We start from the raw sequence: 14973 nt of genomic DNA, 5'->3' as shown, positions 1-14973 counted from the left end.
CAAGATTTGGTGTTAGCAGGGCCAGCGCTCTGGCTTGTGGGTTAAAAGCCCCAGCCTGCAGCATCAGCATCCCATATAGGCGCTGGTTGGAGTCCCGGCTGCTTCACTTCTGATCCAGGTCCTTGCTAACGTGCCTGGGAAAGCAAAAGAGAATGGCCCAAGCACTTGGGCCCCTGCACCCACGTGGGAGACCCGGAAGAAGCTCCTGGCTCCAGATTGGCTCAGCTCCTGCTGTTGCAGCCATTTGGGGAGTGAATCAGTGGATGGAATCAGAGACGGACCTCTGTGTCTCTCCCTCTCACAGTCTATAACTCTACTTTTTCAAATAAATAAATAAAAATCTTTAAAAAATAACAAAAACAAATTACCACAAATTTAGTTGCTTACCAGCAGAAGGCATTCTCTGATTGAAGCCACAGATCAGAGATGCATCTTCCAGGGCTCCCGTCAGGCACTCGTCCTCTGTAAGCACACGCTGGCACGCTAAGGAGCTCACACGTCCACGCAGGAGGCCACAGCCCCCATAACTGAAGGTCCCGCCTCTCAAGGCTGTATCATTGGAGATCAAGTCTCTGACACACACACGTCAGGGGACACATTTAACTGTAGCACACGTCCTTCTCTTGTCTGTCATCAAATCCTTCACCTCCCTCTTCCAGTGAGACCTGTGATTACGTCAGGGACCCACCAGATAATCCAGGATAATTCTCCCTCTCAATATCTTCACATTAATCACAGCTTCAAAGCGGGTAAGTTACACAGAAGGCAAACTGACAGACTCCAGACATTAGGACGTGGGTGTGGCTGGGGGGCTGTCATTCAGCCTCCCACACCGCTTGATCAAAATGTCCCTTTCTTTTTTCCTATTAGGAAATGCATCCAGTGATCAGTTGAAAAACAAGGACACGACTGGCCTGGGGCTTGTGTCTGTGACAGCTGGGCTGACTGCTTTTTCACTTCCTGACGAGTGGGAAAGTTCCATCACCCTTTGCTAGCAGGAGGGGCAAGTTCCATCAGGAGTGGGGGAGGGCAAACAGTGGCACAGGTTTCTTTCTTATTTTTTTTAACTTTTTTTTTTATTTATTTGAAAGGTAGAGTTACAGAGACAGAGACACAGAGAGAACTTCCATCCACTGGTTCACTCCCCAAATGGCTGCAACGGCTGGAGCTGGGCTGATCGATCCAAATCCTGGAACCAGGAGCTCCTTCTGGATCTCCCAAGTGGATGCAGGGGCCCAAGCACTTAGGCCATTTTCCACTGCTTTCCCATGCATTAGCAGGGACCTGGATCAGAAGTAGAGCAGCCGGGACTCAAACCAGTAGCCATATAGGATGCCGGTTCTTTACCCACTATGCTGCAGTACCAGCCCCAGCACAAGTTTCCAATAGTAATTTCTGGAAAGCTTTCTATTAGGAAATTCTTTGGTTTGTTTTTAGGAATAATTAGTTCAGTTTAAAAAAATTTTTTTAAAATTTGGGAGGCAGAGAGAGAGAGAGAGAAAACTCTCTTATCTCTAGTCCTTTCCTCAAATGCCTACAACAGCCAAGACTAAGCCAGGTCAAAGCCAGGAGCCAGGAACTCCCTCCATATTTTCCACGTGAGCAGTAGGAACTCAGACACCTGTGTCATCATCACTGCCTCCCAGGGTTTGCACTAACAGGAAGCTGGAGTCAGGTGTGGAGCCTATATAAAACCCAAGCACTGGGGCCGCTGCTGAGGTGTAGCAGGTAAAGCCACTGCCCCCAGTGCTGGCATCCCGTGTCCTGGCTGCTCCACCTCAGATCCAGCTCCTTGCTTATGTGCCTGGGAAAGCAGCGAAAGATGGCCCAAGTCCTTGGGCCCCTGCACCCATGTGCCTTCAGATCAGATCAGCTCCAGCCAGTGTGGCCATTTGGGGAGTGAACCAGCAGATGAAAGACTTTCTCTCTCTCTCTCTCTCTCTGCCTCTGCCTGTAACTCTGCTTTTCATATAAGTAAAATAAATCTTAAAAAACAAAAACAAAAACAAGCACTGATATAAAGCAAGAGCCTCCCAAGCAGTATCCCAAACACTTGAACAAATACCTGGCCCTGGTTCAGGAAATTTACATCTTTTATCTCTAAAACATCATTTTTCCAGGCTGAGGTTTTTACAGAGTAAGGCAGTTTTAACTTAGAGGCATAAGCCACTTGCCTAAAGTTACATAGGCAGTAAGCAGTAGAGCTCAGGGCTTTGAACTCAGATCACACAATCTGGACACCAAGAGCCACAGCCCAGGCCACCTCTTGATAAAAAGGAGCTCCCCAGCCTCTAACACATTCCTCTCTTCTTGACATTGGCCCTGGGTGGTTGTTAGACCAGAATTACAACCCGAGATCCATGCAACTTAGGCACCCCAGTTCCGTCATCTGTGATGCCTCAAGGACCAGAGTTCACCGACTGAGCTTGGCACCCTCCATCAGTGCTGGGACAAGCAACATGTTTGTTAGACACGATGTCCTTTCAGGTGTCACACAGCCCCGCCCGCAGAGCTAGCCAGTGGAGCCGTCCTCAGGCTGAGTCACTGCCAGGCTGTTTCACAACCTGTTTGTGTGTCAGGCAGCAGACATGGAAGGTCACTGACTGTCTTGCTGAGCTCCTGGATGGAAAGGTGGGGCTCCTAGTGACAGGTGCAAGGAGAGCTGACTCACCTGCGCCCACTGCGATTTTCACCCAGAGGTTTCTTCAACTTCTTCTAGGCTCTCTCTTTGACCTGGGGTAACATCCTGAACCGAGGGAAGTCTCAACAAACCTCAGTTCCTCATCTATAAAATGGGAATTATGCAAGGGTGTTAAAAATATTCTTAGAGTGGGGCAGGCATTGTGGTGCTGCAGGCCTGGCTGCCACTTGGGAAGTCTGCATCCCATATCAGAGTGCCCTGGCTACTCTGTGCATCCGGTCCATCTTCCTGCCAATGCACCTTCGAGACAGCAAATGACCCAAGTTCTTGGGCCCCTGCCACCCACATGGGAGACCTGAATGACATCAGCTTGATTTAGCCCCAGCTGTTACAGGTATTTGAGGAGTGAACCAGCAGATGGAAGATCTCTCACTTTCTCTCTGTTACTCTGCCTTTCAAATAAGTAAATAAACAAATCTTTTTTTTTTTCAAGGATTTATTTATTTTATTTGTAAGGCAGAGTGACAGGGAGAGACAGAGGGAGAGAGAGATCTTCCATCTGCTTGTTCACTCCCCAAATGGCCACAACGGCTGGAATTAGGCCGGACCGAAGCCAGGAGCCAGGAGCTTCTTTCTGCTCTCCTACATGGGTGCAGGGGCCCAAGCACATGGGCCATCTTCCACTGGTTTCCCAGGAGCATTAGCAAGGAGCTGGATCTGAAGTGGAGCAGCCGGGACTCAAAGCGGTGCCCATATGGGATGCCAGCACTGCAGGCAGCAGCTTAACCAGGTACACCACAGTGTCGACCCCAGTGAATAAACCTTAGAAAAAAAAATTCATGGAAGGGCAGCTGTTTAGCCTAGCAGTTAAAACACCCACATCTCATATCAGAAATACCTGATTCAATACTGAGCTCAGCTCCAGAGTCCAGCTTCCTGCTTATGCAGATCCTAGGAGGCAGCAGGTGATGGCCCAAGTAACTGGGTTCCTGCCACCCATATGGGAAACCTGGATTGAGTTAATAGTTCCTAGCTTTGGCCTAGCCTGCTCCCACCTGTTGTGGGCAATTGGGAAGTAATCTACCAGATGGGAGATCTCTGTGTCTCTCTGTCTCTACCTCTCAAATAAAACAAAAATTTCATGGAAAATTAATATTATGAAAAAAACTATGCACATATTTTAATATATTTTTGTAGCCAAATAAACCTCTGTTAATTCCATTTTCCACAAATTTTTTGAAGCACCCTCATACACTTATCCAATGATCATGCAGTCTATGTGCACAGCACCACTGATCTACACAACAAGCTGATGTAGTTGATGCTGTTACTCCATTTTACGAATGAAGATACTGAGGGTCAGAGATGTTATGCCACTGACCAAAGGCACACAGTTGGCTAGTGCAAGGTCAGGAATGAACCCCTGGTGCGTATCATTAAAGAGCTTGGGTTCGTGAGGCAACAGCAAGGGAACAAACAGGCTGACCTCTAGGCACTGCTTGCCAGTCCACGCTGAGTCATCAGGCCAGTCCCTTCCCCTCCATGTGCTTCCCTATCTGCTCTGTGGGATGGGGGATAGGAAGGTAGATACATGCACCTGAAGGGGTTTGTCACTTAAAAAAAAAGATTTATTTATTTGAAAGGCAGAGTTACAGTAAGAGGGAGAGGCACAGAGAGAGACAGAGAGATCTTCCATCCATTGGTTTACTCCCCAAATGGCCACAACAGCTGCGGCTGGGCCAGGCTGAACCCAGGAGCTAGGAGCCTCCTCTGGGTCTCCCACATGGATGCAGGGGTCCAAGCACTTGGGCCATTTTCTGTTGCTTTCCCACGCTCATTAGCAGGGAGCTCAGTAGGAAGTGGAGCAGCTGGGTCTCAAACCGGTGATGTCATGGGCTGCAGATTTACCTGCTATGCCACAACATCAGCCCCGCTCTTTCACTTTTTCTGTCTGTAGTCTTACAATTTAAGGTCAGAAAGTCTCTTCCTGAGTCACACTTGGGCATGGTCTCCGTTCCTGGCCTAGGCTCTTCCTGAGCTTCCTTTGGGGGAAGAGCAGATTAATCCTTCTTCCACGTTGGAGATATTTTATTTTATTTTATTTTACAGGCAGAGTGGACAGTGAGAGAGAGAGAGAGAGAGACAGAGAGAAAGGTCTTCCTTTTGCCGTTGGTTCACCCTCCAATGGCCGCCACAGCCGGCGCGCTGCAGCCGGCGCACCGCGCTGATCCGATGGCAGGAGCCAGGTACTTATCCTGGTCTCCCATGGGGTGCAGGGCCCAAGCACTTGGGCCATCTTCCACTGCACTCCCTGGTCACAGCAGAGAGCTGGCCTGGAAGAGGGGCAACCGGGACAGAATCCGGCGCCCGACCGGGACTAGAACCCAGTGTGCCGGCGCTGCTAGGCAGAGGATTAGCCTATTGAGCCGCGGCGCCGGCTCCACCTTGGAGATTTACCAGCAAGTTGTAGCTCTTGCTTGCAACTTTTCCATAATTTCCATTGAGCCATATCCACATTCATAAACCTGCGAGGACCAACAGCAGCTCAGTCACTGAACACACCACTGTGCCAGGAGCATCATCTACATTTTCCTTCAAAAGAAAAAAAGATTTATTGGGACCAGCTTGTGGTAAAGACGGTTAGGTAGCCATCTACAGCTCTGGCATCACATACTGGCAATGATTCAAGTCCCGGCTGCCCCACTTCTGATCCAGCTCCCTGTTAATGCTCCTGGGAAAGTGGTGGAAGATGGCCCAAGTGTTTAGGCCCCTGCACCCACGTAGGAGACCAGGAGGAGGCTCCTGGCTCCTGGCTTCAATCTGGCCCAGCCCCAACCACTGTTAGGAGTGAACTAGCAGACGGAATCTCTACCTTTCAAATAAGTAAAATAAGCCGGCGCCGCAGCTCATTAGGCTAATCCTCCGCCTGCAGCGCCGGCACACTGGGTTCTAGTCCCGGTTGGGGCGCCGGATTCTGTCCCGGTTGCCCCTCTTCCAGGCCAGCTCTCTGCTGTGGCCCAGGAGTGCAGTGGAAGATGGCCCAAGTGCTTGGGCCCCGCACCCCATGGGAGACCAGGATAAGCACCTGGCTCCTGCCACCGGATCAGCGCGGTGCGCCGGCCGCAGAGCGCCAGCCGCGGCGGCCATTAGAGGGTGAACCAACGGCAAAAGAAAGACCTTTCTCTCTCTCTCTCTCACTGTCCACTCTGTCAAAAAATTAAAAAAATGTTTTTAAAAGGGTTTATTTATTTATTTTCTTACTTGAAAGGCAGAGTTACAGAGAGGGAATGACAGAGAGAGAGAGAGATCTTCCATCTGCTGGTTTACTCCCCCAAAAGGCTGGGCCAGGAGAAAGCCAGGAGCAAGGAGTTTCTTCTGGGTCTCCCACATGGGTGGCAAGGACACATCTTTTGCTGCTTTCCCAGGTGCATTAACAGGAAGCCAGACTGGGAGTAGAGCAGCCAATATTCAGACCAGGGCTCATACAGAATGCTGGCATTCCAGGTAGTGGCTTAACCAACTGCGCCACAATGCCAGTCCCTACATGTTCTTTTTTTTTTTTTTTTTTTAAGCTTTATTTATTTATTTGAAAAAGGCAGAGTTAGAGAGAGATCTTCCATCTGCTGGTTCATGCCCCAGACGACCAAAGTGGCCAGGATGGGCCAGGCTGAAGCAGGAGTTTCATCCAGGTCTTTCAAACATTTGGGCCATCCTCCGCTGGTTTCCCAGGCACATTAACAGAGAGCTGGATCAGAAGTGGAGCAGCCAGGACTCGAACCAGTGCCCATATGGGTCACTGGCATTTCACAAGTGGTGGCTTAACCCACCACAACACAATGCTAGCCCCGCATTTTCCCTTGATCTTCACAATGGCCACAAGAGAAGAGACCTCTTGAGGTCTTACTTACAGGAGGTGGAGTTGGCCTCAGCCTTGCTGGGTCTGCCTCTTGGCCCTTTGCCAGATGGCTATTCCTCTGGGCTCCCAGCCCTGATGGTGAGAGAATGCCCTGGAATGATGAATGAAGAGCACTTGGTGAGCTGCAGAGCATTGTGCACACAGGGCTGCTATGGAGTTATTACTGGCTCTCTTTTCCCCACTATTACTGGGAGATGGGACCCAAGTCTTCAATTGTTTTTGCATCTACAAATAATACCAATATGGGCTTTTCTTTAGGTTCTTGGTTGATAATTACCAGCTGCTATCATTCTAGTCATTAAGGACAAACAGGTGGGATCAGTCAACAAGATCTTAGCCACACAGAAAAGACAACAATGTTGAGAATTAGTTTTCTTGTTGGCTTGGTCATTGCCCAGTTTTCCTTGCCATTATGATTTTTGTTGTTGTCATATTTTCAGTGTTCTCCCCAAAGAAATAAGAGGAGAGAATCCAAGACAAGCAGAAAAAATCACTCAAACACAATTCCTCAGCAGCAAAACTACCTGAATGCCAATCTCAACTCTTTGTCACCTGTAGGAGTTTCTCAGAAGCCACACACCCACCCTGCCATAACAGCTTCTCCCTCTAGCAGGCTCTCCCGGCTCTGCCAGGTACTCCACTCTGTTTACTCTTCTCTGCTTCCAAAGGGGGTCACTTCTCTCTTGTATTTTTAAAGAACATATTATTTTATTTATTTAAAAGGCAGAGCTACAGAGAGAGGGACACACATACACAGTGAGAGAGACAGAGAGAGAGAGAGAGAGAGAGAGAGAGAGATCTTCCATCTGCTGTTTCACTCCCCAAATGGCTACAACAGAGCCAGGAGCTTCTTCAGGGTCTCCCACGTGGGTACAGGGGCCAAGACTCAGGCCATCTTCCTCTGCTTTCCCAGGCACATTAGCATGATCAGAAGTGGAGCAACTGGGACTCAAACCCAACGCCCATATTGTATGCAGGCATTACAGGCAGTGACTTTACCCACTACTCCATAACACCAACCCTGAACTTTGTTTTTTAATGTACTAATATTTGTTGGGCAACCACTCCTGTGTTTAGAATTGCAGTGACTTTATAATTCTTTAAAATGGAGAAAGTAATTTTTTCATAAATATTAAGATCTTCTAAAATATTAGAATTTCTAAGAATAAGCATATAATGCTATTATAACCAGAAAAATAACATTTTCTTTATTTTAATTTTATTGATATATATTTACATATATAATTAAAACATACTCATTTAAATGTACAACTTGATGAGCTTTTTGTTTTAAAATTTTAGCTATTTATTTCATTTTGTTTGAAAGGCAGAGAGACAAAGATAAACAGAGACAGATCTTCCATCTGCTGGTTCACTCCTTGGATGCCAGCAATGGCCAGGGCTGGGTCAGGCCAATGCCAGAAGCCCAAAATTCAGTTCGTATCTCCCACATGGAGGGCAAAAATCCAAGTATTTGAGCCATCATCTTGAAGAACCTTAAAAATCAAACCAAGATGGAGTGACTAAAGCTAACACTATTAAAAACAGGAAGTCACCTTTGCCCCAAATAAAATTAAAGTTTAAAAATTATAGCCCTAAACTTTTTCCCCAGAGCTAAAATTAGGTGCAGCTATAAAAATAAGGGACCCTATGCTTAGCTAGCTGCAACACTTGTGCCTGGCTGTGCTAAGACCTAACCCAGTTTGTATGCCTCCTAATACTCAAATAACGGTGTGGGAAGCGGGACGCTGCTCTCCCTCCAGGGGAACGAAGGGAGCGAGACGCGTCCCCCTCAGGGTGAACAAGATGACCCTGACAGGGAAAGGAACTGCTAAAGAAGTAAACAACAAAATGGCGACGAGGTGCATGCCTCCCATGTGATCCCGTAGCTGATTGGATAGAAGACGCATGCCTTTCACATGATCAGCTCACGGATTGGAATGCTGTGTGCATGGACACTATAGTGCTTTCGATTGGTCGCTGCGGGTATATAAACCGTGTGGCTTTGTGCTGGGGGCGCTCTCTGGACTCCCGAGTTCAGGAGGCCCGTCTGCACAGACGCCGAATAAATCCTCTTGCTTTTTGCATCAGCTGGTCTGGACTCTGAGTCTTTGGGGTGTGCCTCTCGACGTGTTAGCATCCTCACTCAGAGGGTCTAACAATCTGCTGCCTCCCAGGGTGTGCACTGGCAGGAAGCAGGATCAGAGGTGTAGCAGGTGGGACATGGACCAGCCACTCCAATAAGCGAGAGTCTCATGCGGCATCTTAACTACACTAACTGAACTGATGTGCCACACTCCAGTCCCTGCTTGATACATTTGGACAAATACATACCTCTGAGAACCTACCACCACAATCAAGATAAAAATTTCCATTTTCACCAAAAGTTCACTGTGTCCATTTGCCATCAATACTTGCCAACCCTCCCCACCGGCAAACACAGATCTGATTTTATTCACCATAGACTAACTGTGTCTGTTCTACAACATCATTTTTTGCATTTGCATTCTTTCATTTAGAATGTTTTGTTTTTATTTTATTTGAAGGTTTATTTTATTTATTTAAAAGGCACAGTGACAGAGAGCGAAAGAGATCCTTTATTCACTGGTTCACAGGCCACAATGGCTGAGTCTGGACCAGACTTAAGCCAAGAGCCAGTAACTCCATCCAGGTCTCCCACATTAGTGGCAGTGGCCCAAGTATTTGGGTCACCTTAGGCTGCTTTCCCAGGCATGTTAGAAGGGAGCTCGATTGGTGGGGCCGGTGCTGCGGCACAGTGGGTTAACGCCCTGGCCTGAAGCGCCGGCATCCCATATGGACGCAGGTTCAAGACCCGGCTGCTACACTTCCTGTCCAGCTCTCTGCTATGGCCTGGGAAAGCAGTAGAAGATGGCCCAAGTGCTTGGGCCCTTGCACCCACATGGGAGACCTGGAAGAAGCTCCTGGCTTTGGATTGGCACAGTTCCAGCTGATGTGGCCATTTGGGGAGTGAACTTTCGGATAGAAGATCTCTCTCTCTCTCTCTGCCTTTCCTCTCTCTATGTAACTCTGACTTTCTAATAAATAAACAAATCTAAAAAAAAAAATAAATAAAAAGACAGGAGCTCGATTGGAAGCAGAGCAGCCGGGACTCAAAACAACACTCTGATATTGGATGCCAGAGTTGCAAGCAGAGGCTTAACTCACTGTGCCACAGCATCTGTCAGCGCTCAGCTCTCTGCTCTTTGCTGAGTTGCCCACCTGGCCTGCCCATTCAACCATGTAACCTCGCTCTCCCCCAAGTCTGAGTGACTGGACACTCTCTATCTGTTCCTTCCGTTCTGACGGATAAAGCCTTATTTCACAAAGAAAAAAATTATCTATCTTGTTATGTAAATCAGTAGTTTTTTGTTTTATTATTATGTAGTAGTATTTCCTTGTAGGAATATATTACAATCTATTCATCCATTCCCCTTTCATGGACATTTGGTTTGTTCCAAGATGTTTTTCTTTTTAATTAACACATATTCTTTTTTTTTTTTTTTTTTTTTTTTGACAGGTAGAGTTAGACAGTGAGAGAGAGAGACAGAGAGAAAGGTCTTTCTTCCTTTGGTTCACTCCCAAATGGCCGCTATGGCCGGAGCTATGTAGATCCAAAGCCAGGAGCCAGGTGCTTCCTCCCGGTCTCCCACGCGGGTACAGGGCCCAAGCATTTGGGCCATCCTCCACTGCCTTCCCGGGCCACTGCAGAGAGCTGGACTGGAAGAGGAGCAACCAGCACTAGAACCCAGCACCCACATGGGATACTGGTGCCAAAGGCGGAAGATTAACCAAGTGAGCCACGGCGCTGGCCCCACACATACTCTTAAAAGACTTGAAAAACAAGGGACTGGCACTGTGGAGTAGTGTGTAAAACCACCACCTGTGGTGCTGGCATCCCATATAGGCGCCAGTTCAAGACCTAGCTGCTCCACTTCTGATCCAGCTCCCTGCTAATGTGCCTAGGAAAGCAGCAGAAGATGGTCCAAGTACTTGGACCCCTGCACCTACATGGGAGACCCAGAAGAACCTCCTGGCTCCTGGCTTCAGACTGGCCCAGCTCCAGCCATTGTGGCCATTTGGGGAATGAACCAGCAGATGGAGGTCTCTCTCTCTCTAATTCTGCCTTTGAAATAAATGAATCAATTTTTAAAAATTTAAAAATTTGGAGAGAAAAACAAATGGAGGAAAAATAAACTCCAATCCCATTAACCAAAGGCAATTATCATTAACATTGGGATCTTTTGTTTTTTTTTTTCCCCCTCTCTGGACAATGAGAATTTCAACTCGAGCAGCCTGACTCCAGAGCCCATTTTTTTTTTTTTATTTAAGATTTATTTTTTTATTTGAAAGGCAGAGTGACAGAGAGGGAGAGACAGAAAAAGAGAGAGAGAGAGAGGATAGATCGTCCATTCTCTGATTCATTCCCAGAATGGGCTGATCTAGGCCAAAGCCAGGAGCCAGGAACTCCATCTTGGTCTCCCATGCGGGTGGCAGGGACTCAAGTATTTCAGCCATCATCTGCCACTTGCCAGGCTTGGAGTAGTCAGGACTCAAACCAGCCACCCGACATGGAATGCGCACACCTCAAGCAGTGGCTTATCCAAAGCAGCACAACGCAGCCTCCAGGGCCCATCTTAAACCCTAAGTGCTAGAACGCTGATGCACCCCTTCTGCTTCTCCACAAAGTCTTTGTGGGTTTCCTTACATCCTCTGGACTGTACAGTCTGCCCTGGAGAATGTTTGATTTGATGTTATACATGATGGCCTATGACCCTTCGACCCAAGGAAGCGGTTAATGGTAATGATCTAAAGGGGACCAGAAATAAACTTTTACTTGCAAATATATCACATAGCAGACTCAAAATTCTGGCTGCTCTGAGGGTGGGAAAACACCCCCTGCTTCCAGGGGCTGGTGTGAGGAGTAAATGAGCAATACAGATTCACCGAGAGTGCTTACCCCAAAGCATGGTACCTGATAAGCACTCATTAGAGGGGAACTGTCAAAGGGCCTCCATCCAGGAAACTTGAGACCCAGTGGGTTAATTATCTTCAGACAGAAAACAACTCTGACTTCCCCAGACAGCCTGGGAGGAGAGAAACCCAAACAGACAGTTACAGTTCAGCTAAAACAGAGCTAATCTTTAATCTTTTATGGATACGTGTAATACATTAACTATTATAGCCTGTCCCCTTGAGGCACCTCAACACCTGGTCAAGCAGAGGCTGGGTTGGGCTGGCTGGGCTAAGTGGAAGGGAACAAGTAAATAGGATAATTACCCCTCTGCAGCAGACTTTCTTAGGCCCCTGCCTTGAGATGACACGGCTAATGCTGTCTGTCACACAGGGGCCAGGATAGGGAGAACTCTTGAGTCAGCACCCAGGGAACAGCACACATGAAATGACCTGAGATGCTTTACCTGTCTTTCAGCAACCCAAACTCCTTAAGACCAAGGGTTGAATCATTTCTTATTTGTCACTGGGTGTTTGCTGTTAGTGGTTACTATTAATAACGATGCTGTCATTATCATAATAGGGAAAACAATTCAAAGGTGCAGAATTACTAAGGCGAGGTGTCTCCAAGAATTATGAAATCATAAAGTTCAACTAATGAATTATCTCAACTCTAAAACACTTTTTTTTTTTTTTAATTTGAGAGGTAGAGCTACAGATAGGGAGAGATAGAGAGAAAGGTCTTCCATCCCCTGGTTCACTCCCCAAATGGCCTCAATGCCCAGAGCTGGACCGATCTGAAGCCAGGAGCTAAGAGCTTCTTCCTGATAAGCAGGGTCTCCCACACAGGTGCAGGGGCCCAAGCAGTTGGACCATCTTCCACTGCTATCCCAGACCATAGGCATAGAGCTGGATCGGAAGAGAAGCAGTCAGGACACAAACCAGCGCCCATATGGGATGCCGGTGCTGCAGGTGGAGGCTTAGCGTGCTACATCCAAAGCACTGGCCCCTATGACATACATTTTGTGTGCATGTTGATCAGTCTTCAACTTACAATACATGCATTTCTCTACTGACTGAGATTCTGTTATTAAATAAACACTGTGACTTAGGCGTACACAGTGTCCAGGAATCAAGGAAACAAAATACTTCGACTTCCTGCTCTGGGCAAAAATTCTTTGTGCCACAGCCTGGACTTCAGTATGTTTACTAGAAGGAAGTTTACTTCTTCTTCAGACCCTCCTTCCTGTAGTGGACACCATTACTGATCAGCTGTTCCTTGTGTGAAGCTGAAATCTGTCTCCTTATAATTTCCTTCCAGCAGTTCTAGCCCTGACTCTGGAACTACACAAAATTAGTCAAAATTTTCTTAGGAAAAATTTTTTTAGACTGTTATGAACTGAATGTTTGTGTCTCTCCATAGTGCGTATGTTGAGTCCTAGCTCTCTGTGTGGTGGGGAGGTCTTCGGGAGGTAATTAGGTCATGAGGATGGAGTTCTTATAAAAAGAAACACAATTGCTGGGTAAAGCCTCCGCCTGTAGTGCTGACATTCCATATAGGTACCAGTTCGAGTCCCGGCTGCTTCTCTTCTGATGCTTTCTGCTATGACCTGGGAAAGCAGTGGAAGATGGCCCAAGTGCTTGGGTCCCTCCACCTGCATGGGAAGAAGCTCCTAGCTCCTGGCTTCAGACTGTTCCAGCTTGAGCCATTGCGGCCATTTGGAGAGTGAACCAGGGGATGGAAAACCTCTCTCTCTTTGTTTCTCTCTCTCTCTGCCTCTGCCTCTGTGTTTCTGTAACTTTGCCTTTCAAATAAATAAATCTTAAAAGAAAAACACAAGGGAGCAAACTGTTGAAATCCTTACTTAATGTATACTAAGCTGATCTTCTGTATATTAAGATAATCGAAAATGAATCTTGATGTGAATGGAAGGGGAGAGGGAGTGGGAAAGGGGAGGGTTGTGGGTGGGAGGGACGGTATGGGGGGGAAGCCATTGTAATCCATAAGTCGTACTTTGGAAATTTATATTCATTAAATAAAAGAAAAAAAAAAGGAGAACAAAAAAAAAAAAAAAAGAAAGAAAAACACAAAAGAGATAGCTTTTCTTTTGGTACTGTGAGGGTACAGGATGACAGCTGTCTACAACCAGGAAGAGTTCCCTAATCAGACACCAGCTTTGTCAGCACCTTTTTTTTTTCCCCCAAAGATTTATTTATTTATTTGAAAGGCAGAGTTACAAAGAGGCAGAGGCAGAGAGAGTCCTCTATCTGCTGGTTCTTCCCCAAATGGCTGTAATAGCCGGAGCCGGGCCGATCCGAAGCCAGGAGCCAGGAGCTTCTTCTGGGTCTCTCACGGATACAGCATCTGGGCCATCCTCTCCTGCTTTCCTAGGCCACAGCAGAGAGCTGGATTGGAGGTGGAGCAGCAGGGACTCGAACTGGCACCCATATGGGATGACAGCAATGTAGGTGGTGGCTTTACCCACTACGCCACAGCGCCGGCCCACTGTGTCACCCCTCTTTGTCAGCACCTTGATTTTGGATTTCTCAGCCTCCAGTACTAAGACAAAATTTGTTGTGTCAGCCCCCAGTCCATGGTAACTGATGAGCACAGTGAGAACTAAAACAGAGCAAAGTCTTAGGACAGTACATCTCTGAAGCCAGACAGATCTGGATTTTTGTCCTGATTCTGGGCTTGCCTGTAACCTTCACTGAACTGTTTCCTCATCTGTAAAGTCAGCTAAAGTGCCCATTGTTGTGAGAATTACATGAGAAAAATAGGTATAACATATTTGGCACCTGATGCTCGGTAAATCCTCTTCTCCTCCCCTCTCCTCAGTCCCCACTGGCTTTGTCATATTTTTATACATTGGAAGATTGATGTCCTGTTCCACCTTTGCCAAGTCTTTTCCAAGTTAAATATTCTCCAGTTCTTAAACCACTCTCCTCAAAATAACTCTGATTCCTTGCATGCCTACAATATACAGTACAGGCACCATTGAAAGTCTAAGAAGTTAACTAATTCGCTTAGGATCAAACAAGCAGTACCAAGATTCAAGTCTAGAGTAGTCTGGCTCTAAAGTCACACCCTCGATTCTAGATCATATAGCAGTATGTCCACATGTGGACTTTTAAATGTCCTAGGAGCAACATTTCAAAAAGTGAAAAGAAATGGTGAAATTACATTTAATACGTTATTTTTACTTAACCCAAATTTTCAAAATAGCATCATTTCAACATGTATTTAATATAAAAAATTATTGAGGGGCCAGTGTTGTGGTACAGTAGGTTAAGCTGCCACTTGGCAATACATGCATCCTACACTGGAGTTCAAATCCCAGCTGCTCCATTTCTGACACTGATCGCTTGCTAGTGTTCCTGGCAAACAATGTCCCAGTACTTGGGCCCCCGCCACCCACATGGGAGATCGGGATGGAGTTTCAGG

The sequence above is a fragment of the Oryctolagus cuniculus genome, chromosome 7, assembly GCF_964237555.1.
Source record: "Oryctolagus cuniculus chromosome 7, mOryCun1.1, whole genome shotgun sequence".
Lineage (NCBI taxonomy): Eukaryota > Metazoa > Chordata > Mammalia > Lagomorpha > Leporidae > Oryctolagus > Oryctolagus cuniculus.
Note: the sequence above shows the minus strand (reverse complement) of the source record.